Below are 25377 nucleotides of genomic sequence, written 5' to 3'. Positions count from 1 at the left end.
TCTCCTCTGCTGCAGCTTGTTGTGCTGCATAGATGCTTCTAGGTTTGGGTCAAGGGGTGAAAGATAATTGATGAATTAGCAGCCGGGCTTTAGGGCTCCTTGTAAGAGAGAGATGGCTTCCTTCTCTTTAGAGATAGAAAGCAGCCGGCCCGACTGGGTGTGCATGTCTGTGCATGAGCATTGTACATGTGTGTGAATTGTTTGTGTACATGTGGGTTTGCATGCATGTATGCACACATGTATACAGGCATTCGTGCACATGCATACAACCGTGTGCATATATATTTGGGCACGTGTGTCCATGTGGACTGCACATGTGTGGATGTGCACCTGTGCATATGTAGCCATGCAGTGGTGAACATGTGTGAACCCCGTGTGTGCGCGTGCACATATGCACCCTGCGTTGTGTGTGCTTGTGCGGGCGGTGCTGTGCAGATCCCCCTAACAGTAGTTTGAACCTCTTCTAACCACCCACCGCTACCTCGAGACACCTTCAAAGTCCTGATGAATGACAAGTAATCATACAACTCTGAATCATTATTTTTAATTATGAGTGAGAAAAATCACAATGTGGTGACGAAATAGAAGCAGAGCTCCCAGATCGCTCGATGCCTCCAGCCGCCGGGCCCACCCCTGCAAACCTCCATCGTCCCTTGGCCCAAAGCCTGCCTAATCATTGTTTAATGTTTCAGAGATGTTGTCCTACATAAGAGATGCTCATTCTAGGCTGTAAAACAACCAGCAGTTTTGCACATAGCTGGAATAATTGCAAAAACTTTAAAAAGCTAAGGCAAAGAATGGCCCAGCAGTATTGTGCTTTATGAAGCTTAAAGAATCCCATATAGCTAATTGAATTACAACCAAGACTCAGGCAGCTTAAAGGTGTTTACACAGCCAGGCACGTGGGCTGCCGGTGCCAGCCTTCCCTGGCCAGCTCAGCCTAATGCTTCTTGTCACTGCCCACCCCGTTCCTTTGACCGAACACATCAGCAGAGTAACCCAAGGTGGACAGGAGGTGCCAGCAATTTAGAGGTTGAGGCAGCTCAGTTCTGTGTCCTGCAGGGGTTCTGGGGGTGCACCCGGGCAACCCAAGGCTGCTGCTACCCACCGCAGTGCTTCTCACCAGCCCTGGAGTTGCCCTTGGCTCGGCCATGGATCCGTGTCCTCTGGTGCCATTGAGCCACACGCTCCCCAACCACAGTGTAATGACTAATAGGATTCAGAGCAGCTCGCTGCTACAAGTGGCACATGATTCCTCCCCTGCTGACGCGAGCCCCAGCTCAAGGCCTCTGCTCTGCTGTGGCCAGGGCCTCTGGGGAGCAGGAAGAATCCAGTGCACGTGTCTGTCTGTGTCACCTCCCTAGTCTGCGTCTCAAGGCTGCCTCGTGCGGTCCTGCTGCTTGTACCTGTCGCCTGGCACACAGGCGAGCTCACAAGGTCACCTGCTCTCTACTTGCTAAACTGCATCTTCCAGTGAGCCTCTCTCAGAAGTGAATTTTGTCAGCTTGTTGTCCCACAGGGCATTTCCATAATGCACATCAAAGTGCCAGGTGGAAGTAGATGCCTGGGTTCTTCTTCCCCGTGGGTGACCCACCCGGCCTTCCAGGCTGCATCTTGGGGTGACTTCCCTGTCCTCCCTGCTGGCTTACGAATCCCAACTTTCCTCTAGCTTCTTTGAGTTGGTCCTCTCCTTGGGTTCTCTCTGCACTTACCACCAATCTGTAATTCCTACTCAGATGTGGAGTGGAGCTTTCCTCTGACAGCCGCCTCAGCCCCTTAGCTGGACCCTGGCGCCCTCTCTGGCCCTGAGCAGTTAGTTCTCTTCCTTGAGGTGCGTGGACTGTTTCCTGAATCACCAGCCCTGCTGCCCATGGTGGAATCTCTCTTCCTGAGACCTGGAACTTCCCACTTTCCTCCTCACCCCCAAAGCTGAGCATCTTTTGCTAGTGATGCCTGAGTGTGCAGCCCCCTGCCGACACTGCCTCTTTGTGGACCAGCCCCGGGTCTCTGGTAGCTTTTCCAGATCCACTCCTGAACATTTCCAGCATCCTCTCTAGCCTGGCCATTCTGCTGAGGGTCTAGCCCCGCCTGCTGGGGTCTAGCGGCAGTATAGGTAGCTTGCCACCTATTGGGCCTCTTCGCCTGGTAAAAGAAAGTGCTCCAGAGCATCAGAAACTCCCTGACATACTTCAGAGCCAACCAAGGCCCACACCTGGAGTGTAAAGGCCCTGCCTTCTCCATGGTTTATGAGCTCCTACAAACAATCGGCAGTAAAAGGACTTTGGATCACTTTGTTTACAAACCAGCCGAGGTGACCAGCTTCTGATAAACAAAGCTAGCAGGAATCAAGTACAAAAGCACCCTCGTTCTCTGGTCAACTGCAGCACCATCTGTCTGAGGGGAAATTCCCAGAACAGGAGCATGAGCTGAGGTGTGGGAGTGAGTCCGGAGATCCACCTCCTGCCTTCAGGTGAGGTGCCCTCCTGCCAGCAGCTGGGAGTCAAGCTGTCCCTGGAAAAGGCCAGGGAACATTGCCCAGGCCTGCAGTGCAGCCAGCAGAAAGATCCCTTTGTCCATTCTTGGCCCATCGCCTATCTTGCTCAGCAGCTTGAAAAGACAAACTCTAGGGCCAGCAATAATACAGCCAAATGCATGGCTGTCCTCAGGAGCTGGGATCTGCCCCCTGCTTTCCCAAACATTTAAAACAGCTGAGACCCCAACAAATAAAATGCATCCTGCTTGTTATGGTTTGAAGGAGTCCCCTAAGATCTTGTGTTGGAAACTCAACCCCAGTGAAATGGTGTTGAGAGTGGGGACCATGAAGAGTTTACAAGAGCATGAGGGATCTGTTCCTGTGTATGAGTTCATGGTGGTACATTCCAGGTATGAGCTAATTATCACGAGAGTGAGTTCCTAATAAAATAAGCGAGTTCCAATGGTGTTAGTCAGCTTTCTGTTACTGTTGCAAAGTACCAGAGATAACCAACTTATAAAGAGGAAAGGTCTATTTTTAGGTTTAGTTGGGCCCTTGCTGGGGGACTGTGTTGAAGCAGCACATTGCAGCAGGGAAGGTGTGACGGACAAAGGTGTTCACCGCAGCCTTGGGATACAAAATTGAAGAGTAAATGGCAAGGGTCCGGCTGTCCCCACCAAAGGCGCATCTCCAGCGGTCGGGAGATCTCCCGCTAAGTCCCACATTTTAAAGTTTCCATCACCTTCTCAGTCTCTTTCTCTCTCTCCTGCTGTGTTATGGTGCCTCACCAGATGCAGCTCCTCAGCCTGGACCTTCCCAGGCTGTGAACTCTCTGAGCCAAGCACACTTTCCATTTCTTCATAAGTCACCCAGACTCAGGTATTCTGGGACAGCAGCAGAAAATAGACTCAAGGCCTGAACATGAAGTCTTTGACAGGTGTTGAAACGGATTTCCAGGAGTGCTCCAAGCTGTGCAGTAACACAAGTGACCTCCAGGGGCAGGAGCTTGAGGGGCTGTGTGCGTAGCAGACGGAGAGGCCCACGAGTAAGGTGTGGATCTCGTGGTCACGGAAGCTGCTGCCTCTTTCTGCCCTGCGTGGCTTCTTTCTGAGCTCAGGAAAGATGAGCAGCCCCTTGCTTGGTGGTCAGGTGGAAGGTGGTGCTGGAGACAGTACTAGGGTTGGGAACCTGGAATGAAAGATCGATAGGGGACTCAGGAACGGGGTCCCTGAGCACGTACAGATTCACCTGGGTTACATCCCAACAGAAGCCTGCTCTTTCTAGGAGCTGAGGAAAGCAGGTTTTTTTAAAAAAACTTTAAAGCAAGATCCTTAATCTGTTCTGAAGGGCCCTAAATTGGGGAGCCAGCTCTACCATTTCTCAGGGGCTGCCTTCCCTGCCTTCCCTTGGGCTCAGGCCCAAGGGGATCTACACTCCCGCCATTCCAGTTCTCATTCTAACGCATTCAGTCAGCAAATGGAGGGCAAGGCCCAAGCTCTGAGGGGGGAGGCAATGCTGTGCCAACTGTGGCTCCTGCCTCTGAGAGGCTATCGTCCAGGGATGGTGGCAGGCAGGGAGATAGACTCCGTAGTCCTCAGGGGTACAAATGCGTGCTCCCCAATGCCCAGCTGGTTTTTCAGAGCTCATATCCCAAGAGCTCAAGGTGTTGGTGGGATTTGAAGAACAGAGGCTCTTGAACATGAGGAGAGGTCGACTCAGGGAGCAGGAAGGTGATCTGGGGGCAGCTGCTGCCAGAAGCATAGCTTTCCAGGCAGCTCCAGTGTGGGGCTGCCTCCTGACCCCTCCTGCAGCTGGGGTGGGAGCTTGATGTTGTAGCCAGCCAAGCAGGGCCTGGCCTGTGTCCCATGTGTGTGCTTCTCTTTGTTTTTCTATCCTCTGTCCCCATATTGTGACTTTCAGTGACCTCTCCTGGGCTTAAGTGCTTCCCCACTGAACACCTGGCATAGGATTGGGGAAGGTGACCTGGTTCGCTTTGTGAGTTTCCTCCCTTACCTTTAAGGACACTGGGCAGCAGACAGCTGTAAACCCTAGTCCACCCTCCTCCACTGACAAGGAAGCTCAGGTAGGAGTCTTTCGCTGTTGTACTCCTGGCTGTGACGGAGCTCCCAGCGTGCCCTGGGCCGCTTCCTCTGGGCTCACTCGCTCCTGCCACAGTGCTCACAGAATGTCATCCTCAAGCGCCAGGCCTTGCCCTCCCATGGCAACTTGGGTGGTATAAAAGCTGGCAGCTTAGAGCACACAGGAAATGCAAATAGCTGTCATGATGCAAAGGGGTAAGGGCCACAGGTGAAGGGAGAGTGCCCGGCAGGGCCCAGGGGGAGCAGAAGGCTTCTGGGAGAAGTTGGCATTCCAGCTGGGCCTGGGGGCTTAAAAGGAATCTGGGTCTATGAAGGTGGAGGTGCAGAGCAAGACAGCACCTGCCTCCTTTTTGTGTCTTCCTAATCAGACTTGAGAGGAGTCGGCATCATAGTTTTGGGACTCCTGTTTACTGTCTTCCAGGCACTTGTACTAGGCACTTTTTTGCGGGAGGAGGGCGGCTCAGCCCACCCTGCAGCATGTGGTGCTGGGGATCGAACCATGGTCCCTGGCTTGCCTAAGCTTGCCTAGACAGGTGCTTTAGCCCACTGAGCTATCTTGCCAGCCCCTTTACCAGGCACTTTTGCACCCCATCTCATGTTTCCAATATTTCTTCCCATCTTGTAGCTGAGAAAACTGAGCCTCAGCAGCAACTGGGGCCTGAACCAGATCCTTCTCGTTCTTTGCCTCCTTTCTTTTCCACATGGCCCAAGGCCTCATTCCTTGTGAGGACTCAACGATCTGGCGTTGGAGTGGAACAGAGAGAGAGATGGGGCGGAGTTGGGAAGTCCCAGGGAAGGCACCTCCTGCTTCCTTGGATGCGCGTGGCCGGACACAGCTGTTCCAAGCTTTGGTCATCAGAGTATACGTCTCCTGTGTGCACAGACATACCCCAGCCCTGGGCTGGCTTATCGGCAGCCTAAGCAGATAGCAGCAAGAGCCATCGCTTGCTCCACCTAAGCGCCTTCATAAATGTGAGTTTGTCCAGCGCTGAACACAGCCTTCGAGGGAGGTAGCACGGTGGTTGTGCCGCTGCACAGACTGGAACGCTGAGGCTCTGGGGCCGCCAGCATGTGCACCCAAGGTGGGTCCAACTCCAGATCCTAAGTGCCTGACCTCTGGCTCAGGATCCTAAGCTCAGCCAACTGCAGAGGCTGGGCACATGGTGGAAAATGGGAGGTACACCAGATGTGAAGCCATGGGGCAGTGCTGGGGGCCCCGGTGACTAAGAGGGTGAGCCCACCCTCAGTGAGTGCTGACCCAGCTTACTGCCAGCCCACAGGACTTGCCGTTTGCACAAGCCTTGGGGGTAGGTCAGCTAGAGCTGGTCTTCCTGACTGTCGCCTCTGTTGCTTTGCACCCTCCCTTTAAGAAGCAGGAGCTTCCTCTTGCAATGCTGTTTGACTGGTGTCCCTGACTCTGCTCTTGAGGTCCGTCTTTCTCCCTCTCATAATTGTTCATTATCCACATCATAGAAAGCAGACGCCCTGGAAAGGCTGATGCACTCCCCTGTGTGCATTCTTCTGCGCGCTCCTGGGTGTGGCTGTCTTCGCTGTGAGCACAGTTTGAGGATATCTCCAGGCTCTGGCACTGTGATTAAGTCCCCATGATCCAGTGGGGCCCTGCTGGGCTTTTTTAGAGAAGTCTATGATGTTACAGCCGTAGTGGAGATTATGTCCCTTGGTCAGAGCTCAGAACCTTTTCGTGGGGACCTCCCTAAATCTTGGGGTCAGAAGTGACACTTGTATCAGGGAAGAGTGAAGAGAAGGGTGACTAGAGCTTGAGAAGGCCAACCAGACCAGGGGAGTAAGCTGGCATGCCAGGCCAGAGCACAGCGCATCCATTCAAGGCATCAGCATCTCACCTAGGAGCCGGAGCTTGGGGCTGGGGCAGGAAGGCAGGGCTTGGCACTACTGTGAGTGGAGTCACCTTGGGTGGCAGTCACTGGGACATCTCCTGCGTGGCCCATCCTGGCCTGCCTGATGCCTCCCCAGTGTTGCCTCCTCTTCTCACTCTGCGAGCACAAGGATGGCCGTAGAGTGCGTCTCTGGCAGTTGTGGTTGATGGGGTGGGTTGTCATGCAGAAGCGAGTAGCATGCAAATGCCAAGGAAGACCCAGGAATAAATCCCAGGTTTTGTGTTTCTCTCTTCTGGCAAAGGAAGTATGCCTTGGAATTTCACACACCCAAGCCTCTCACCCCTTCCTCAGAGGGTGGATTTGATAGGTGACAGAAGTGAATTAGAAATTAGATCAAGGCTCAGCATTTGCATGGGCCCTGAGCCAAGTGGAAATTAAAAGGAGTATCTTCAGCAGGGTTAATGGGGCAGGCGAGGCTCCCAGCATTCCTTGGCAGAGTGTCCTGATGCAAGTCTCAAAGGGAATTGATCACAGGATCCTGCTGATGAGATCAGGAGATGGAGAGAGGATTCTCTACCTAGACAGTAGTAAGGAACTAACTTGTCACCAAATGGCACTCGCTGGTGCAGCACAAAATTCCAGCAACACAGGGCAGAATTGAAAGCCTAGCTGCCCAGAAGCAGCACTGGCTCCCCACCCTTCCCCAGGGGAACTTAGACACCAGAGGAGACAATGCACTCCTTGCCTTGAGAGAGGCTTCTGCCGAGTGTGGCCTGTGTCTGGAGGTTTGGCTAAAGCCCCGTGTAGTTCTAGGTGGGGCTTTTTTAGAAGTAGCTGGATTTAGAGTGTGTGATGCTGGGAGTGGTTAATGGTCTAATACTAGGGTAGAGGGCACTGGGATTAAGGATTTGAGTGATATCCACCCTGAGTAGCCTGGATAAGATATAAGGGACAGAAAGAACTGTGGCAGTCTCTTGCCTGCTTTGTTACCTTCTGCCTGCTATAAATGATTTCTCCTCTGCAGTGCCACCCTGCCTTGGAGTCTGCTGATTATGGGCTAAAACTTCTACAAACTGTGAGGCAAATAAACCCTTCCTCCTTTAGCTTTGGCTGTTGGGAACTTTGTCTCAGTGACAAAAAAAAAAAAAAAAAAAAAAAAAAGAAACTAAGACATAATTTGGTACCAGAGAAGCAGGTCATTGCTGCGACTACATCTGACCATGTGGCTTGGGAGCCTTGAGGAACAGCTACTGGGAAGAGTTTAAAAAGTTTCAGAGACACAGGCTAAAAAAATAGACCAAAAGGCAGATAAAAATTCTGCTGGTAAAGACCAGGCCCAGGGATTTCTCCCGAGAAGAAGGACTGCATTGGCTATTAGACTTCAGACAATGTGTGTTATGCCTTGACGGGAAGTTTGTCTACACTTTTTTCATGTACAGAGACTTTGCCTGAGACTAAGATTAAGGGTGGCTGACTAAATTAATCTTACAAAATTTTGTTTGAGGCAATCCAATATTGAAGTGGTGGCCTAGCTACTACTGGGAGCTTACAGCCACGTTTATGTTGAAAACCAAGAGCAAAGAGCCGAGCAAAATGATTCAAAATGTTTTGAGTTTGACTGAACATGAAGCTTCCATAAAACTGTGGCCTACAGAGATAAAACAGAAGAAAACCTGATCACTAAAAAGACTAACAAAAAAGCCAAATACTTAACAACAACAAAAAGACAACAAATAAATGGCCTAAAAACATCATGAAACCCAGTAAGACTCAAGCCTTCCCAGCCTCAGATTTGCAAAAATAAAAGACTTTGATTTAAAAACAGAGCCTCAGAGCACCACGTTCCAAAATGGCAATGACCTAAAATGTTGGTCCTTGAAATTTAGTTCGTAGGCACTTGACCCCTGCAGCCAAAGGGGAAGGAAAAGCCTGGCTCCTGCTCCAGCTGGTGACAGACCTTGGCGTCACTGATGCGGTGCTGATCTTAGGTCCACACAAAATGCAAGAGTTGTGGGGACAAGAAGGCTTTCACTCAGATTTCAGGAAAGTGGCTAGGAGGTCAGAAAGCATTCCCTGAGCAGACAGTGTGTCATGCTGTGAGTGTGAAGCCAAAGGTAAGAGGGAGACCCCCAAAATTTTATTTTCTTTTAATTTTTTTTGTGTGAACAGTCTTTATTTCAAATATTTGTCAAAGCACCATTAGTGCTCCTTAGGACACAGCAATGACTGTCCCCTACAGAAACAGGCTGTGTACAGAACTTTACAGCACAGAGGCGACACTAGCTGGGGCCAGCTGCTACGCAGAGAATGCAGCTTGAGGAGGGAAGAGAAGAGGAAGGGCCCCCAGGAGTCAGCTTCAGCTGCCGTCAGTGTATCTCGTGCTGGTCACAGACTGGAGGCCCTCGTTTTGGAGGTTTGGCTGCAGTGTAGGAGTTTCATTTCCCTACGGGGCTCCACCCCTGGCTGAGGTGCCAGTAGATCAATGTCACTCAAGTTCCTGGCCAGCCAAACTCCTGCGGTGAAAAGTCCCAAATTGAGGATCACGTTCCTCCGAAAGTCATTCCTATCGGTAGCAAAGTGGTAGACGCCCCATAGCCAGTCTCCCACATTGTCCAGAATTTCTGGGGTTTCATTTGGCGAGCCGGCAGCGCCCACCAAGACCCGGCTGGAAGCCATACCAGCACCTTCGACCTCCTTCCAGGCTTCTCACGATGCCCCAGTGGTGCGCTCAGACGACGCACCTCAAAATTTTAAAAAGCCAGAAACAGAGATTGTCTAAAAAACTGCAAGGAGGGGGCAGAGCTGGCCAAAAAGAAAAGCCGTGAGCCCTGCAGCCACCAGCAGTGCCAGGATACAGGAGCCACCTGAGCTCGTTAGAGCTCACACCTTGCCACAGGTCTCCAGGAATGCTCAAAATGAAAGCGTGAGATTTGATGTTTGCCCTGCTGAATTTTAGTCTTGCTTGGTTCCCATTTCTTGCTATCCCCCCATTCATAACTTTTAAAATAAAAGTGTCTATCTTATGCCATTAAATGCTGAAAGTATTTAAGTTTATTCTCCTTTATGCAGTGGCTTGGAACTCAGAGTGAATAGACTTTTCAGCAGTGCTGAGACTGTCAGGACTTTGACAGCTCTTAGAGATAAACTAAAGGCCATTTGCATAAAGGGCTACACATCAGTCTTTGGGGGCCAGAGTGAAATGTTATGTTTGTGTCTAGATGTCCCCCCTCAAGCCTCCTCTGGTCATAGATGGGGCTTTTTTGGAGGTGGCTGGATCTACAGTGTGTGATGCTGGGATTGATTCTTGGTGCAATGCTAGAGCCAAGGGCGCTAGGATGAAGGGTGTTAGTGCTGCCCTCTTTAAGTAACCTGAATAAGATATAACAGATAGAGCTGTGGTTGTCCCTTGCATACTTGGATACCTTCTGTATGCAATGAACTGTTTCACCTCTTTGGCACGTGTTGCCCATATCACCCTGCCTCGGAGCCAGCTGATCACAGACGAAAACCTTACAAATTGTGAGCTGAGCAAACCTTTCTTCCTTTAACTTCAGGTGTCTTTGCCAAAAAAGAAAAAAAAAAGTAACATATCAAGTTATCAGCCCCCTTCTCCAGGACTAAGTATGCCTGCAAGTTCGTCTCTGTTGTCAAATTTCATTTGGCTTCAAAACAAGAACTAATGCAGAGAATCAAGGAAAACAAGGTTGTTTGGTGAGCATTCCTGACCAGGGCTGCTCAGGCATGAGGCTGAGAAATTGCCTGAAGTGATTCTATTTTCTCTGAAAGGGGCACTCAAGGTGGTTGTTTAATCTTTCTGGAGTGAGTTCCCGCAGTCTTAGCCGGCCAGCGGCTGCCTCTAAAGCTGCCTTATAGTTCTGTGGCATGTGAGACTGGAATTGCTGAGCTCCTGATTTCAGTGGGGCAGGGGAAACGCACCCCCTGCTCTTGCTTTGCAGTTATTAGATAAGTAGGTGCAGAGATGCATGGAACTGTGGGTGGGAGAGTTCCTCAGCTAGGCAAATGGATTTCGTCTCCCCCATCTCATGATGCAGGCATTTTATTTTATTTTTTTCTGTTGATATCATGTATTTTTTTAAAAAAATTAATTCATTTTAATGAGAAAAATAAAATAGCAGTGAAGCAGTTTCAACACATGTTAGTAGGACAGTTACAATAACTAATACATTGCATATTGTGTGTAGGTGTTTTAAACCTGTTTCACAGAGAAAAGCACTAAGGGTCAAGGGCCATATAGTTAAGCGGACTAAAGTGCTTACTTAGGCAGAGCGCAGTGACTGGGCTTTGATCCCTGCCATGCCACTCTGGCCCCGCCCCAGTCCCGGCCCCGGGGTGCGCTGAGATGGTGACTGACACTGGCTGTGGTGGTGCGTGCCTGTAATCCCAGCTCTTGGGAGGATGTAAACAAGTGGATCACTTAGAGTCCAATCTAGTAGTGAGACCCTGAACACTCTGTAGACCCTGTACTAAATACAAAAGAAAATAAAAGAACTAAGGGTCAGAGGAGCTAAAGAAATTGCTAAATTTCTCTCTGCAAGACAGTGGAAGATCTAGGTCTTAATCCCATATCCCAAGTCCAAGCTCCTTCTTCTATTTCCTACAAGACAGTTTTGTTGTTGTTGTTGTTGTTGTTTTGTTTTGTTTTTGTATTTACTAGATTGGGCTCTAAGTGATCCACCTGTTTACAGCCTCCCAAGAGCTGGGATTACAGGTAGGTGCCACCACACCTAGTCTCAATGTGTTCCAGGAGCAGGGCCGGCACTGCAAGCCCAGAGATCGAACCCCCGGCCCCTGCTCTTGCTTGCAGGTGCTTTAATCCACTGAGCTATTTGGCTGGTCCTACAAGGTTGTTTTTTAAACTGCCTTGTACCTAGAAAAAGCCTCCACAGGCCTTGGAGGGACTATGTATACAAACAGGTGGCTAGAAGGAGACCCAGCTTTTTATTCAGCAAATGTTTATGAATCACCGAATAAGCTAAATTCTCAGGAAGCCTCTTGATTCCTGGCCCAGGGGCACACATACCTTCCCACTTACTTAGTGAATAGAGATCAGGATTCAGCTGTGATGGGGCTCTGCTGATTTCATTAGGCTCCTCAATCCGATGGGTGGGCCTCGTCTGATCACATGACCCTTTGGAAGCCCAGTTTCCATCGCCTGGTGGCATAAGGCCAAGTCAGAGATGTGCTTTGGTGGCCTGAAAGCTGGCTGACATCCATGCTGTGACCTGCCAGCAGGGGCCACGTGGCAGGGAAGCTGTCAATGTTGGGCTCAGACCTGCACGACGGCTGGCAGGGGAGCAGGGGTGTCAGCCCTTCCCCTGCAGGGAGGTGAGCTGGGGAGAATGTGAGAGCTATGGCGCTGACCAAGGAGCGGTTCTGATACAGAGAGATGAAACTCCCGACCTGACCTGGATGAGGTCGTGTGCTCTAAAACCAAAGAACGAATTTTAGGAACAACAGAGGTTGAGGGTAAAACTATTGGAAAGGAAAGTTTCTGTTAGAGAGAGACAGAAGGAAGCTGTCTCTTTTAGGTTGTTTTTATAGGGCAAAACCATGTGGGGCTAAGGTAGAGAGGAAGGGATCTTGCTTAGGTGGATGTGGGTTGAGAAAAAAATGATGGTCAACCAACCAATGGGATTACAGGCACCATTGCTCAGGTACAGTTGATTAGGCCCAGGACCAAATGGGGTAGCAAGCGGGCATGAATGTAAAACAGGACCTTATCTGGTGGCCTTCAGACAGCGATTCTTCCTGAGTAATGATCAATCCTGGCTGCCAACCTTTAGGGAGGTTAGCATTTGTTTGATCTTCAGGTCTGGCTCACAGCCGGAGCGTCTCCCACGGTTATAAAGTGTCTGGTCTTTGTCAACTCCTTCGAGGGCCTGACCCTGTCTGACTGCCTATAATATTTCTATCTAATTTAGGCTGCCTGCAACATTTCCAGCCCAGCAGAACCCTGAATGGAGAACCCAACAGGGACATGCCTGGCTTTAGGACTCACAGAAACCGTGAGAGTGAAGTTCGGTGGTATTTTCTTAGCCAGCACTGGACAGCTACTACACAGCCTTTAGCCATGGTGCTGAACCTAGGGCATGCGTGTTATTTTTCTTTAAAGATAAAAGATGTTAATGTCTTTTTTTTTTTTTTTCTAAATTAAAACCTCAATATCCAAGTTTAATCGCAAGTGTTGTCAGTTTGTGATAAATAAGTGGGCTGGGGATTGTACCCTGGGCACGCAGTCTGTAAAAGGTTCGCCATGACTGGGCTATGGGCATTCCAGGTCCATCCACTCTCCTCTTGGAATTTGAGACTGGTGTGGTTGGGCACGGCTGTTCCAGAGATCGCAGTCTGGCATGGGAAGAGACAAGAATGAATTATTGTACACTGTGAAGAACGCCTTAACAGATATAAACTGAATGATATGAAGTAAGGCAAGTGGGGTGCATTTCAGGTTAGGAGGCCAGGGAAGGGCTGAGCTGGAAAGGCTGAAGGAGGGAGCCACGTAGCACAGGAAAGCGTTCCTGGCATGGGGAACGGCACGGCACAGGGCTGCAGTGGAGAGGAGCTGCCATGCTCTCAGGGCCGTAAGAAGGTGTGTGTGGCTGCAGGGTGGTCAGAAAGAGGGTGGGCGGCTCGAGGGGGTGCTGCAGCATCAGGCGGGACCACCATATGGGCCTTTGTAGAAGACTGCTCAGCGTCGGTGCTACAAGCACTGGCGAGCTTTAAGCACAGAGAGGGATGGTCTGCTTGGCATTCCGCGAGCTCTCTGGCCCCTCTGTGGCGGGTGGCGCAGGTGTGGCTAAGCGTGGCTGTGGAGAAAGCTCTCAGTTGCCTGGCGCAGTGCTTCAAACAAGGCATGGTGGGGGTGAGACTGCGGGGCTGTGGGAGGGGAAGTGGGGGGCTGGAGAGCTGCTGGACGTAGGGTGAAGGGAAGGAAAGAATTGAAGAGGCAGCTCAGGTTGCCGGCTTGTGTGGTACTGGGAAAGGCAGTGCTGTTCGCTGAGGACGGCATGCGGGCCAAGAGATTCGGGGAGTAAGTTTGGGAGTTAAGTGGCAGCTGTGCTGACTGTGGCCTGCCTGGGAGACCTTGGGGGTAGAGCTGATGGGGACACTTGTATAGACACGGCTGCTGAGCAGGTGAAGAGGCCAGGCTCGCAAAGGAGGTCAGGACTGGCTGAGCCCGGCTCGGTCTGTGATCGTCTCCTGGCCCAATCGATGCACGCAGAGCACGCAGCCCTCCACACAGCAAAGCGTGGAGGAGCTGGGGCCTGGAGCCCTGAAGCAGCTGTCCTTCTGGGCCCCCTCTGCTCCCAAGCTAGAGCCAGGGGTGCAGCCACAGACCCAGCGTGGAAGGTGGGGCTCCAGTGGGAAGCCAACACTTGTTCTGGCCTCTAGTAAGGTGTATTAAGCACCAAATCATATCAACCTGAAATTGCAGTCTAATACTGTGAAAGGGCCGGAGGCAGCTGGAGAAGAATGCCTGTGAACAAGCAGTGTCTGCGGGGTGATCAGATCCGGGATTAAAATCACCTCCCAGGATCAACTGGCCTCCAGGGCGAGTGGCTGGAGCCTCTGAATCCTGATGGGGCCTCCGGGCCCCGCGAGGGGTGAGTCAGGGCATCTTCCCCAGGGCTGCTCAGTGCAGCATGGGTGGCACAGAGAGTGATTCCCAGGGAATCCTGTGCCCTGAGCTCAGCGCATGTGACAGCCACCTCAGACGTCTGAGTCCCACATGACGGGACCTGCCCGCTTTCTCAGCTTTTCCTTGGAGCTGTTTCCCAAGCAGGGAGCCCTGAGATGTGGATTCAGCTGCATATAGTTTAGGAAGCTCAAGAGAGACTCTCAGGGTAGGGAGATCAGGCAAGGAAAGCATGCAAGAAGTGAGAACCGGGGCAGCACCATGGGGGCAGGTGGAGCGTATGGGGAGACCCTGGGGGTGGGTGTGAAGCACGTGCCTCTCAGATCCGCCTGCTGCAAAGTGAGAGGACCAGGGTGTTTACATTGCAGGTTCCGTTTAGTCACTGATTCAGCACTGCCCGCAGGGCCTCTTAATTTCTAGCACTTTGGCTTTCCAACTGCTGGAACAGAGCAGCTTTTTATAGTTTTGAATAAAGCCTGTGCAATTTGATGTGGTGGTGATGGGGTCCACATTTGAAGGGAGGAGCTGCAAGACTCCAGGTAGGGCCCCAATGCACATAAGGGCTAGGCTGCACATGTTTGGGGAATTTTTTTTTTTTTCTTGTACCAGGAATCAAACTTACAACCTTGAGCTTGGCAGGCAGGTGCTGTGCCATGGAGCTGTATTCCCAGTATGCATATATTTCGGATGGTTTTAAAAACTACACTTCTAAAAGCCTTCTGATATCAAGTATGTGTAAATCTAACAGGGCCAGTGGAAGGCATGGTGGAACATCTGTAGTAGGCTGAGCCTGTCATCCAGGAGAGAGCACGGCCAGCCTGCAGTGATGTCTCTGTCTGGCAGGTCTATCTGAGGAGCAGAGCTGCTGCAGGAAGCTGGGGCTTGCTTATGTAGACTTACTCAGGCCAAGGTAGGGGGCCGAGCTCCAAGGCTTCAGCAGCTCTGAAGCACAATCCCGTGCTCACATGGCTCAGTCAAGGGTCAGGCTCAGTCTCTGGAAAAAGCTAGAAAGTTCTAGTTAGGCTCCAAACCTCACCAAGAGTGGTCTCAGGTCAGTTCCAAGGGTTCTACTAAGGTGGAACTAGCCTGGTATGATCTGGGTACAGTGTGGGATGATGGGAAGGAAGCTGCAGCTGGGCTGGCACAGTGTCCTAGAGCCCTATGTGGCACAGTGGACACATGCGTGTGATACCCATGCCCCCTTTTCTGCCAGTCCACCTGTCCCCCAGGTGCAATGAGTGTTGCGAGCCAGAAGCCCAAAGCTGCACCAGTCCCCTGCTGTTCCTGAGCTGCCTTGCCTGGATGCCTGGGAGACAGTGCCCCTGCCCTGCTATGGCCAGAGCCAGGTGGCCCCTGACTGGGGCAGGGGGATAAAAACCATGCCTTGTCTCAGATAGAAGACCCTCCAGAGCTCCCTGTGGAGCCAGACTGAGCCTCAGGGCCTATTCCTCTGTCCCTGGTAGAAAGTACTCACAGGCCTCCCTCAGCGAACCCAAGAATCCCCCCTCAGGCTCTGCTTTGGGAGAACCAACCTAAGACTGTCCCATGCCAGCACATGAGAGCAGGCCTGGAAGACTGACCCCAACTGCTCTGGAACAGTGGGACTTGATGCCGAAACAGAGACTGATTGGAGCAAACCAGGGAGGCGGTCACCCTGTATGCCAGTCTCCATTCAAATGGGGGGTGGTGTCTGAGCCTGGAGCTGTGCTGACTTCCATGGCAGCTGCAGGGAAGCAGGGAAACGTGTCTTCTTGTCACTGAGTGGAGCAGAAGCTGCCCTCGGTTGCCTCTCCCTGAGTGTAGGCACACCAGCTCTGGCCTCGCAGTTCAAGCCCCATGGGTAGATGTCAGTGAAGAAACAGAGAGTCCCGGACCCCAAGACCCAGAAAGGGGAGGAAGATGAAAGCAAGTGGATGGAAAGATGGGGAGACACGACTGAGGGTAGGTGGAGGGAGCTGAGGCCAAACAGTGTGCGAGTTCTTGAGGCCCCTGAGGGAGACCTATGATGGTGGAGCCAGTGCAGAGCCAGGCCAGGCTTTGGCGACTCCTGCACAGCCCAGCGGGCAGCTTCCAAGGAGGAAGCGGGCAGCTGTGTGGCTCCCTCTGCGGAGCAGGAGGCGGGGGGCTTGTGAAGTGGCATCGCAGGGTGCGCACAGCCTGGGTTAGATAAGAGGCACCAGTCCTGCTTCTCTGGCACTGCTGTGTTTCTGGAATAATCGTAAGGCAGGAGTCAGGGGCTACCAGCAGCTCTGAGCCATAAAATTAGACAACTAGCAGTGGTTTAATGGAGATCGCACACACAGGGGAAGCAGGCTCTTGATGTGCGTATTATCTGCAGCAGAGCAGAGCAGACTTTCGCGCCTTGTCATTGAACACTGCAGGGGTGAGAAATCCTGAGAAAGTTTTAGCAAGCAAAGGGCGGTGCAAGGAAATTAATTACACGGCACCCAGATTGTTCACTTAGGTAAAAATGCCACTGATTGTCTCCCTAGTTCTCGGTGCTTTCTTACTGAATGTAATGAATGTAAAAATGTGCATGTTAGGAGAGTTCTCTGGGGACAGGGTTTACCCAAGGAGCCTCACTTGGGTGGGCTTGGGACTTGGCCTGTGGTAGAGACAGGGTTTTCCTAGGTTCACTTTTGAATACACTTCTATACCCCATTTGCCGTGTGATCAGGCAACAAGGGTCCTGACAGAAAGCAAATGGCCTTCTCCAGTTGGATCATCGAAGCAGAGTTTAAGAAAGAGGAATTGGGCTGGGGAGATAGCTCGATGGTATAAGCGCCTGCCTGGCAAGTGTAAGGACCTGGGTTCAATCCCTGGTGCCATGTGCTGTGCTGGCCCAGAGCCCTGGGCACACTGTGCCAGCCACTGAAACCGTGTGGTAGCCCACACCTGTAATTCCAGCGCTGAGGAGGCTGAGACAGGAGGACCACTACAAGGCTGAGCTTGCATAGTGAGACCATGTATCAAATAAATAAATGATTAAAACCTAGAAAGAGGACTTTTAGCTGGATGTGGCCATGCAGACCTGTAATCCCAGCACTCTGGGAGGCTGAGGCAAGAGCATCACTAGTCCAAGCCCTGTCTGGGCCACGTGGCTGGAAATTGAGCAACTTAAACCTTATCTCGAAATTTTAAACAAGGGCTTTGAATGTAGCTCATGGTTCCACAGGAGCTGCCTTTCGTGCCTAGGGAGATGCAGAGTTGGGCAGGAGTGGGCAGCAAGGACAAGGAGAGTTCTCTGGGGACAGGGTTTGCCCACAGAGCCTCACTTGGGTGGGCTTGGGACTTGGCCTGTGGTAGAGACAGAGCGCTGACCTGCCCAGGTGTAGTGGATCTCTAACTGCCGAGCAAGTTGTTGCACCCAGCTGAACTGAACTAGCTGGGGCTGGGTGTGGGAGGCCCACCTGAGGATTGTTGCCACACGTAAGCGGCAGGAGTGGAGAAGCTGTTAGGGAAGCTGTTGGAAGCTGCTGGATCCCTTGGGCTGTTCTGTGGCAGGACCTTGTCATGCTGGCTTTCCTAATGGAGTTGGCTGTTCTTGTCAGAGGAGGAGCTCAGTACCTCATTGTCCCTGAAAATGGCTGTGGTTCATTTGGAGGGTGCTCTTGTCCTCACCTTGAGCATTGTTTCCTGGCTCCAGTGGAGAAGAGGGCAGACTGCTCAGCTTCCTGGAGAAGCTTGTCACGTCGGCTTTCCTGAAGGGAACTCAGCTTTCCTCATCACTGGAGGAGCTCGGGACCTCACTGTTGCTGAGGATGGCTGTGCTGCTTTCAGGGGGAGCTCTGGTTCTTACCTTGAACACTGCTTCCTGGCTCCAGTTCAGATCCCTCAGCCTGCTAGCACAGATCCTTCATCCTGCTGGCATGGACTTTCCAGCTTCCCCCACTGACCTTTGGGCCTCCTCAGCGCAGATCCAAGAAGCAGGGCTGCATAGACATGGTTGTGGGCTCTAGGCTCCAATTAGATTTGTGCGAGGCATTGTTGTGGGCTCTAGGTTTTCAGCTGGACTCATGCAGGACATTAGAACCGAGGCTTTCAGCTGGATTCTTTGGTCTTTAGTTGTATGGACAGATTTCCTGCACTGTTTTTGTATCCTTCTTTGGGTGATTCATTTTAACATAATCTTATAAAATATGTCCTGTAGTATTGTGTTCCTCTTGCCAAAGCCCCAAACCATGACATCAGGCCTTTCCCGTACCTGCCCTTTAGCCTGCTCGGACCGTGGGAAGTCCGGGATTGGGCTCTGTAGGCTGCTGAGCCGGCCCATGGGAAAGCAGGCATGTGGATTGTCTTTGGCGAGCTTGTACTGTGAGAAACTGAGGCCAACTAGGCTCTTTCCGCAGGAGCTGAGGCTGCCAAGCCCCTGGGCACTCAGGGAAGGGTGTCCTGGGCCGCCACGCCAGCAGCTGGGACAGGCTGATCAGGAGTCTGAGTGTCTCCAGCCTCACTGCCTACCTTGCAGCAAGGGAGTGGACTGCACCAGCAGTGTTCAAAGGAGTTTCCAGCTCCCCCTGCAGCCTGTGGTCCCACAGTTGCACGGGTGACATTTTCCAAAGTGCACAGCACACCTCAATGCCCCAGCAACAGATCAGACATGGCCAGCTTAGTAATTAGGGGCAGATGTGTTTGCGGACCACCACTCTCCTGCTCTTGGGAAGCCATCTGGACATGTGGTCTGCCTGTAGGAAAGTTGGGGAACCCATATTTTTGCAGACTAAACTCAAGTGACACTATTGTAGAGTCTATGCCATGTCCTTAGTCACATGTGTCTGTCCCATGACATTGTGGAGCCCATGGAGGCTCCAGAAACCATGGAAATAGGCTGCCCACTGTGGCCTGTGGCCCATCAGATCAGAGCTGGCGCATAGGAAGGCTGCATCTCCAGGAAGTAAGGGTGCTGGTCCTTCTAGCACCTCGGAACACAAGACAGCAGCTCCTCTTCATTTACGCAGGAAGTGCTTGACTAGGCAAGTGGGAATCACAGTGGGGGACCCCAAGAGATGGTGCCTCTGGAGGAAAGAGCTTAATCTCATGCACCTGCGCTGCCTCCTTTTGGAGCTCCTCTGCGGAGCATCTTTTCCAAATAGGTCTTGGACCTCTGTTCATTGAGAGGAGCATCTCTATAAGCCCGATAGAAGCAGACACTGTATTAACATACGTGATTCTCTGGATATGTTTTCATGGGTTCTCTGACCAGCTACTTCTAAAATATATTCTCTGTCCTGCTGCCTCAGGAAGAGGGCCAAGTCTCAGACGCAAGGGCTCCCATGTGGCATTCAGGATAGGCTTGTACACATGGTGAATGGCTACGGCTGGACTTCACTGCATGCATCTAACCGGCCTCAGAATCTTTCTCTGGTCTCCTCCTCTCTTTGCTCCTTTGCTAGTTTACTCCTGATGCTTGTATGGCTGGGGAATTCGGTCCCTTTCCTGTAGCCTTGAAAACCCCTTGTCTGCACATGTTCCGTCCTCCAGCTATGCTGTTCTTACATTTATTAAGTTCAGTGGCCAAATAAAGTTCTGTGTCCCCCTTATCCTGTCGTGTTTTCTGACTGTGTCTGCAGTAGTAGAGGTCACGGGACTGTCTCCTCTCCTGTCCCATAAGTCACCTTGCAGCATTGGCCAGCTATAGCATGCAGCTGGTTTTGAGGAAGCTCCGCGGTGCTATTTCTGAATAATAATAAATGAAGCCAAAGCTCAGTGGCCTTTGCTATGTGTCTCTGGTTCTGCAGAGCAGAGCCTGCCAAAGGGGTGCAGGTCCTGTCTCAGCAGTGGTCAGTCTCTTAGGAAGCTGCCTCCCTAGCTGCCTCCGTACCATAGAAGTTCCCTGGTCTGTTTCCTCCAGGCGTAGTCTGCTAAGCTGAGTAGGGGATGCTTTCAGCTGCCCTAGCCTGTCTGAAATCTACATGATGACAACACAGAGTGGCTGTTGTCGATGGCAGCCCATGCAGCTGCTCCCTGTGTCCATAGTCAGCCTCTCTATGTGCTACCCTCCCCAGCCCCTCTCCCTTACAGCCTTGGCCTGGTCACCATGTCTCAGCCCATCCCATGCAGGGAATCCCAATTTGTTCCCAGGTCGGGTATTTGGGAATCTATCTGTTCAGCAGTTTGGCTTTGAGCTTGTCTCCTGCTCACTGTGTCAGATTCTTCCTCCACTCATGCTATTGGAAGCTGTCCTGGGTCAGTGACCCTCCCTGGCCCAACCAAGCCTAGAATACTAAGCTCAGCGCAAAACCCCCACAGACACCATTCCCCTTGCACTTATTCTTCTGCGAAGGACCCAAGTCCCACACCTACAGGACAAGGCCTTGGGCTGCCTAAGTCCTTGGGATGCCCGCTGGCCAAGGAGGTGACCCATTTGCCTTTGAGAGCTTCTGTGTCCTTTTTGTTTTTTAATCTCAGTTGCTCCCCTCCCCCATGCATGCTGATGACCATACTTGTTTTCATGGTTGTGATTCCAGAAGATGACTTTGGCCGTATTGTTTTAGTAACCTGCCCGACTTTTATGATGTGTTAACCCTATGGCCCACTTGTCCTCAATTTTGCCTTTATTGTACAGCTGTGGCAGCTGACATGAACCATGTCCTCCTTTCTCCATGGCCAGAATTTCATATAGATATTAGACCATTTCTGTAAGCAACTTTGAAGGTAGAAATAGGACTGGGACTAGCAGTGGTTTTGTAGTATTTACCAGCTTTTAGTGCACTTAGTATAAAAAGCCAGACCTATGGAATACTTCAACCTCTAACTGTAATTCAGTAGTTGTCCCCAGGCAACAAAATAGAAAGTCAGAAAGGTACAATAAATGGCTGAGGCCATTTGCTGTGATAGACCTACACCTTGTGGGAACTGTAGACTTCATGACAACCATCCTCCTACTGAATTAAAAGATTTTCTATACCTACTTCAGCAGCCTCTGACCCAGCCTACAGGCTACTCTCTAACTAGTGTTTACATTTGTAGAAGGCAGTGGACTATTTGCTCTGATCTAATTTGTATTATTGTGAAAACATAAGCTATACAACTATTCACAATAAGAAAAGAAAGTCTAGGGGCCAGGAAGATGGCTTGGTGGAATGAGCACTTCCCTGGCAAGGGCAAGGGTCTGAGTTCAATCCCCGGTTCCACCAAAAAAAAAAAAAACCCAAAAAACAAAACAAAAAGAAAAGAAAGTCCTATGAGGGGTGGTCACATATACCTGCAATCCCAGCTTTCAGGAGACTGAGGCAGGAGGATGCCAAGATCAAGGGCAGCCTGAGTCCTGTACCAAAATTTTTTAAAGGGCCAGACTTGTAGTTCTGTGCTCCTGAGTTCTATCCCTAGTACCTCAGAAAAATGGGGAGACATTGTGAGGAAAAGTTTACCCACTGGTGTCTCATTGGAACTTCTAGGCCTCTCCTATAGAAATGTCATAGGCTGAGCCACAGTATTGGGCTTCTGATTGGTCAAGACCGTTAATGATCTGTTTGTTACCCAGCTCCATGGTGTGGATGCTAAAGATCAGGTGAAGACCAGGATGTGAGAAAGGCTCCCTGCACAGAGAAACTTAGATGTGTTGGGTCTAGACACAGGATGAAAGGGACACTCCTCATGTGGGTGAAAGCCACATATTTTTTCCTTGCCACGGCAGATTCTTATCCATCACTACTTAATTCATCTTGACTTTTCTTCACTCTTGGGAGATGTTCACACCTTCTCTTCCCTCTGATAGCTCCTAGGCATTGAAAAGACCCACCTTGAAGATGAGATGAAAGGGACCCCCAGAGGGACCCCACTAAGCTTTGCATTCAATGCCTCTCTCTAATTTGCCTGAGAGAATATTCTCTTTTCCCATGTTCTGCAGACCTCTCAGATTTGTTCCTCAACAAAGAGCCCCATAACTTGCATAGAGTTCTCTGTGCTAAGTCTCAGAAGCCCACAGGGGACTTGAGGGAGAAGTGCCACAGTGCCACATGCAGTGGGCTCCTTTCTTGTGGATGGAAACCTGCTCCATACTCATCTCTCTGCCCTCTTCCTTGTTTCCAAAGGCTGCTGTTTAAATTCACTTTGAAAGGATGAACCGCCAAGCTCTGCGGAGGAGATGAGCATTCATCTTACGGACAATAAATAAGCTATGTCATATGAACAATTTAAATACAGCTAGAACACAACCAAGTAATTTTCAGGTGATGTAGTGGTTTCCTTGCGAATTTTTGTGGTAGCTAGAAATCTCACAGAAAGAAAAGGGAGCAAATAAAAGCTGCTCCCCCAGCTCTGCCTTGCCCGATGCCCTAACTGCATCCCATGTACCACCTCTATAGCCCAGCACAGAGCAGGTAGAAGTGAGAGTGAGGACTGGCGCCTTCAGCCTACCACAGCGCTGCTGGGCTGAAAGTGTCCAGTTGCAGAGTGGGGCTCTCTTGTTCACAGGTCTCTAGGGAACGGGAGCTGTGGCTACCTGCATGGACTCTCAGGGGCAGAGTACACAGCAAAACAGTGCTGCTGCTCAGTCTGCCCCCCAGTGACAGGTAGAACTGTCCTGTGCTCTGTCCTCTGAGATATGCCATCAGCAGATCAGTGGGTGGGAGGGGGTCAGCACCACCAGAGGCCTGGATTAGGTGTGGCCATGGCCTGACCAGGCTGAGGCAAGGCAGTGGTGAAATTGAAGGTCATGGAGTGGCTACGGTACATACGGTAGGGGTCTGTGCCAGGCTGGGAGTGAGGTGAGCATGGGAAAGTTGGGGCCAGGAGGACCTCAAGGTTGAGATGAAGTCAGAGTTAGGCTGAGGTTAGAGAATGTAAGGTTCTCTCGGGGTGGGAATATGGCTGCGGGCAGTTGGGCTTGGGTGGAGCTGTGGTTCACACATGGCTGACCATTTCCATGGCTGAGATTCTCCTTGGAGTAAAGACTGCTTGGCCCACTGCCCTGGATGTTTCTGGCCCTCAGCTCCTTTGGGATCAGGTCTCACATGTACGTCGCCTCCTGGTCTTGTCCCTCCTGCCTTCCTGAACTTCTTGGGTGTGTGCTGTCCTGCAGGAGGTCATAAGAAGAGAAGCATCCACAGTCAGATCTGGCTGTATGCCACTGGTCGTGCCCATCTGCTGGTGGATATTTGGGGTAGTGACCCTGGGACGGGGGCTCCCCCGGGAGCCATGATTGATGCTGCCGCACAGTCTGCTGCAGAGATGAGTGGCTCGGGTTGTGCCCGCCTCTGCTCCTCTTGCCGCTCACTCTTCTCCAGAAGAAAAAGCCTGCCCTGTGGGAGCCTTGAGGAACAGGAGTGCTTTCCTCCTGCTGCCAGCCAAGTGGCAGAACATCAGCTAACTGTCTGCCTGACTCTCTGGGCACAGGCTCCTTGGAAGAGACTGAGGGTGGTGGTGAGTGTTGGCATCTGGACCCTGCCAACTGGAGTCCTCTGTCCTTTGGGACAGCTGCTAGCAGCAGGGCTGGGCTGTGTCCCTGCCACCCACCACAAGTGGCCTGAGGGACAGTGAGCAGCCCTGTCCTCTTTGGCAGCATCTGAAGGCATCGCATGCTGCACATCGTGGATCAGCAAGCTCATCCACACCGGCCAGGGTGGGGCCAGGACAATGGTCGGCAGAACCCACTGAGCCACTGAAGAGTGGCCACAGGCACAGCTCAGGGGAGCAGAAACTGCTGTCGGCTAGGCAAACGGTCCCCCCCGAGCCTCTTTCTGCCATGGCAAGGCAGGGGAAGAGGGAGGATGGCCCTGTGGAAACTTCTAGAAGGTGGAATTCCAGAGAGGGAAAAATGTAATCTGACCTCACACGATGACACGTGAGGGTGGTTAAAGGCCTGAGATTATTTACCTCCCAGAAGGGAAGACTCAGGATGCCCAAAACAACACACAAATCAAAAAGGCTGGCTCATAGCAGAGATGCCCAGGGCAAAACTTGGGACTCATGGGTAGACGTGCCTATAAGCCAGATATTTTTTTCTACTTGAGGAATAATGTTCTCTCAGCTAGAGCCATTTAACATGAGAATGACCTGCTTTGTGAGTAATGACTTCCCCGTGTCAGGAGCTAATCAAGCAGAGCAAAGATCCCATATCAGAAACATGGTTTGGAGGGTTCACTGAGTAATAAAGGGCCGGGTAAGCTGTTCCAGGCCCTTCCTGGAGGAGGCCCTGAGATGACAAGGTGCCAGGCCGAGGGTGCCTGGCTTCCTGCGAACTTCCCATTCCCCGGCCCTGCTGCTTTCCGTGTTTCTGGCCTCTCAGTCCCTCCACTGCACTCAGGGTCACCATCGGGCTTCCTGCCCTAAGGAGAGCACGGTTCTTTTGGGATGACCCCTTTCTTTTTCTGTGTGAGACTCACTGTCCTCAGGGGGTTGACTGGAGCAGAGCTGAGGGAAGAGGGCAGCATCCACCTCCCAGAGCTTCTGCTCACTGTGCAGACAAGTGGGCAGCAAGCCCCTCCTGGCCCACAGGGGCACCTGTGGCTCCTTGTCGGATGCCAGGGGCACTGCGAGAGACCAAGGCCCTTTCCTGTTTGTGCCTATGGCTGCTGTTTCTGCCTGCAGCTACCAGGCATGTGTAGTAGGATGTCCCAGTTCAAGTTTGGAAAAGGTCTTGGATTTGGAGTTCCTCAGAGAGTTCTTAGGCTGCTGGTGCTATCCATAATAAGGAGGAGTCAGGCCCTGAGATAGTGAGATTTGGGGACAGAAAGCCAGGCCACATAAAACCCACGTCTGGAGACCTGCAGCCCATGTCTCGGACCTCACGCTGAGCAGAGGCCCACGAGCACCTGGATGAAAACCGCTCATTATTTTGTTTCCATTGCTGGAAGCTCTGTTCCCATGGTGGTGGATCAGAGGCAGCCGCCCACCTCGAAAGCCTAGTTTGGTAAGATATGCGTGGTTTATGATTCAAGACAAACTGTCATTGCGGATTAAAACATGTCTACACCCCCAATGACAATAGTTATTTTTTTCCCTAAGAATATTGGATGCGTTGCTTACATTTCATAGATGAGAGGAAAAGAAATCTAATTCCACCAGGCTGGATCGTTTAAGGCAATCTACGCTCCATAAACATGCCGAAAGGTAGCGTTCCCGAGGTGATAAAAAATAAACTGTGATTGTATGATGCTTCTGTTGCCTTAATCTTTGCTTTTCAGCCTTTGCGTGGAGAATTCTGTGCTGCTCATCTGTGATTGCACTGAATTTGCTCTGTACACAAGCCCTTCTTCTTCTTCTCCTTCTTCTCCTTCTTCTCCTTCTTCTCCTTCTTCTCCTTCTTCTCCTTCTTCTCCTTCTTCTCCTTCTTCTCCTTCTTCTCCTTCT

At 51.4% G+C, this 25377-nt stretch overlaps 1 protein-coding gene and 1 pseudogene across 1 annotated transcript in view; one reads left to right on the top strand and one right to left on the bottom strand.

Moving 5' to 3' along the window:
• The window catches only part of Galnt18 (polypeptide N-acetylgalactosaminyltransferase 18), a 346030-nt gene that overhangs the window by 193567 nt on the left and 127086 nt on the right, over positions 1–25377 (top strand). The window lies entirely within an intron of this gene.
• LOC105742685 lies at positions 8814–9104 on the bottom strand (annotated as a pseudogene).

This window comes from Octodon degus, unplaced genomic scaffold, assembly GCF_000260255.1.
Source record: "Octodon degus isolate 3935 unplaced genomic scaffold, OctDeg1.0 scaffold00067, whole genome shotgun sequence".
NCBI classification, from domain to species: domain Eukaryota; kingdom Metazoa; phylum Chordata; class Mammalia; order Rodentia; family Octodontidae; genus Octodon; species Octodon degus.
This window is presented reverse-complemented; position numbering and strand designations above follow the sequence as displayed.